This window comes from Myotis davidii, unplaced genomic scaffold (genome assembly GCF_000327345.1).
Source record: "Myotis davidii unplaced genomic scaffold, ASM32734v1 scaffold167, whole genome shotgun sequence".
Taxonomy (NCBI): Eukaryota; Metazoa; Chordata; class Mammalia; order Chiroptera; family Vespertilionidae; genus Myotis; species Myotis davidii.
In genome coordinates, this window is record NW_006300048.1 from 1532578 (window position 1) to 1536147 (window position 3570).

At 38.2% G+C, this 3570-nt stretch overlaps 1 protein-coding gene across 1 annotated transcript in view; it reads right to left on the reverse strand.

The window, feature by feature from the left end:
• The window catches only part of USP49 (ubiquitin specific peptidase 49), a 59767-nt gene extending 56671 nt beyond the window's left edge, over positions 1 to 3096 (reverse strand). The window contains exon 1 of the mRNA XM_006776435.2: positions 3024 to 3096. The gene's annotated coding sequence lies outside the window, so the exon portion shown is untranslated. The remainder of the gene's footprint in view (positions 1 to 3023) is intronic.
• Between the last annotated feature and the right edge of the window lie 474 nt (positions 3097 to 3570).

The window sequence follows — 3570 nt, forward strand, 5'->3', positions numbered from 1 at the left end:
GAGGGTGGGGGAGGGGAGGGTAAAGGGGAAAGAGCAACCAAAGGACTTACATGCAGGCATAGAGGCCTAACCAATGGACACGGACAACGGGGGGGTGGGGGTGGTGGTTGGAGGGTGAGTGGGGACAGGGACACATATGTAATATCTTAATCAATAAAAAATATATTAAAAAAAAAGAAAATAAAAAAAATAGAGCAGAAAGAATAGTACATAATAATCTAAGAGAACCCTAAAATAATACAGGAGGAAAAAATATTAAAAAGAGATGACTTTTAGTGTCCTTGCTTCTTGCTGACAAGCCATGAAAAATATACCAACGACATTTTCAAAACTATTAGAATTCTGTGAAACAAAAAAGAAACTCATGGCCCGAACCAATATGCTCAATTGATATTTGACAAAGGAGGCAAGAACATATAATGGAGCCAAGATAGTCTCTTCAATAAATGGTGTTGGGAAAATTGGACAGATATATGCAAGAAAATGAAACTAGACCACCAACTTACACCATACATAAAAATAAACTCAAAATGGATAAAGGACTTAAATGTACGACAGGAAACCATAAAAATTCTAAAAGAATCCAAAGGCAACAAAATCTCAGACATATGCCGAAGCAATTTCTTCAGATACAGCTCCTAGGACACTTGAAACTAAAGAGAAAATGAACAAATGGGACTACATCAAAATAAAAAGCTTCTGCACAGCAAAAGAAACCATCAACAAAACAACGAGAAAACCCACTGTGTGGGAAAACATATTTGCCAATGTCATATCTGATAAGGGCCTAATCTCCAAAATTTATAGGGAACTCATACAACTTAACAAAAGGAAGATAAACAATCCAATCAAAAAATGGGCAAAGGACCTAAATAGACACCTTTCAAAAGAGGACATTCAGAAAGCCAAGAGACATATGAAAACATGCTCAAAGTCCCTAATCATCCGAGAGATGCAAATCAAAACAACAATGAGGTACCATCTCACACCTGTCAGACTGGCTATCATCAACAAATCAACAAACGACAAGTGCTGGAGAGGATGTGGAGAAAAAGGAACACTTGTACACTGCTGGTGGGAATGCAGACTGGTGCAGCCACTATGGAAGACAGTATGGAGTTCCCTCAAAAAACTGAAAATGGAACTCCCATTTGACCCTGTGATCCCACTTCTAGGAATATATCCCAAGAAACCAGAAACACCAATCAGAAAGGATATATGCACCCCTATGTTCATAGCAGCACAATTCACCATAGCTAAGATCTGGAAACAGCCTAAGTGCCCATCAGTAGATGAATGGATTAGAAAACTGTGGTACATCTACACGATGGAATACTATGCTGCTCTAAAAAGGAAGGAACTCTTACCATTTGCAACGGCATGGATGGAACTGGAGAGCATTATGCTAAGTGAAATAAGCCAGTCAATGAAGGAAAAATACCACATAATCTCACTCATTCATGGATAATAGAGACCCTTATAAACATTTGAACAATAATAGATACAGAGGCAGAGCTGCCTCAAACAGATTGTCAAACTGCAGCGGGAAGGCCAGGGAGGGTTGGGGGGCAGGAGGCAGGGGGGTAAGAGATCAACCAAAGGACTTGTATGCATGCATATAAGCATAACCAATGGACATAAGACACTGGGGGATAGGGGAGGCTAGGGGACTGTCTAGGGCGGGGGAAAAAAATGGACACATATGTAATACCCTTTGTAATACTTTAAGCAATAAAAAAAAAAAAAGATTAAAAAAAAAAAGAAACTCAAAAGACCTGTCCTTCAAAATAGACTGACGGAATCTTAGAAAATTTGACATACTTTTCCAGAAACAAGAGAATCCTGAGTCCAGCTTTGACATAGATACTTTTATGGACAGGGTAAAACTATCATAGCCCAAAAATAGGTGTTTATTCATACATACCTATAAGCATCATACACATCATAAGAGATACAGTAAGAGGTGTACAACTCTATTTTCACTTAGTCTAGCAGCATACTCTGAGAGAAATGAAGCTTGAAACCAAAAAGAAAACTTTCATGAAAAAAAGTTAAAAATCCTTGCCAGGGTTTAACTTTATCCAAGAAGGTATAACTCTTGGGGGATTTCAGACAAAGATTAATCTGTGGAGGGCTGGTACATAAACATGCTAACTGGAAGACATGTGGGAATTATAGCTAACATTTACTGAGCACTTACTATCTTCCAGGCATTATTCCAAGTTTTTTATATGGATTAATTAATCTTCAACATGGTATGAGATAGGCATTTTATTGTTCCACTTTATATCCAAGGAATTGAGGCACAGAGAAATTAACTTACCCAACTGTCAAGTTAACAGTGTCTAGTCAAAACCAGTTTGGCTCCTAAGCCCAAGTTTTTAATCACTAGGCAAAGAAGAAGGTTCCACAAATATGCATCATACACTGTATACTCCCTGGGGTGGGGGTAGGGGAGCACTAAGATGCAGGCTTTGGCCACCCCTGTTTAAGTGATTGACAATAAGAATGTACAGACTTAGGTAATTAAAAAAATGTTATAATCTCATCAATTTAGTCACACTTTTTACTGGGCTTTCTATGGAATTCCATTTGATTGCCACCTGACATAAAATCTGCACTTGCCTAATGAATGGGATCCCTATGGTGAGTCTAACATCACAGCAGCTGGCAGTATTTGGAGAGCAAGAAAAGGTCATTAATACTGATAGGTCATGACACACATATTCTCTATCCAAACACCAGTAAGCTTCAAGACCCACCCTAGACTTGTTTTAGTATGGTCGCTGGTTCTCAGATCCCCATCTTCAAATATGGTTGTATCCTTTCTTAGCTTAAGTTAATCCATAGTACTGAAAATTTCTCAACAGTGAAAAGGAAGAAAGTGGTGAAAGTTCAGAATGAAGATAAGACAAAGACAGAAACTAATTACTCACACTAATAGTATGCCACCCTTGGCAACCTTTTACAGATTGGCCATACATATGCTATTAATAGCTTATTATTATAATTTTATTTCTTACCCATCAAACAAGTTCTTTTCCATCTTCTTCCATTATTCCCTGGTCATTGATTAGGTTTCCTCTTCTCTATTACCTACGGAGGAAAACAGTCAGTAAGGATGGGCTAATATATGGCAAGAGAAAAGCAATTTCATGAATTTTATTTATAAATATAAAAAAAGAATCAGTATATTACAATGCAGCTTAATGAATTCCCTTAAGTACTCAACATTAAAGCAAAAGAGTAAAAACAGCTGTAGTCTTTTTTCAGCTAAGAACAACCAAAGATTCAGTTACTTATGAATAAACTGATCCATAAATGAAAGTATGAAAGGTTTATGTCCTGAAAAAGAACACTTCTGCATTTGCTTTAGATTTTAAAGATTATACATGGTCAGAGATCCAAGATGGTGGCAGACAGGACGGCAGTGAAAGAGAATGCGAGCGTGTGAGGACTCTAGATCTAAACCCACAGTCATGGGAGGCTATGCCCAGAAAGGCAGCCTGAAGTTCTGCACCGGCCGTGAAGGGTCGGGGAGACAGAGACATGCAGCGGTGCAGTTGCTCT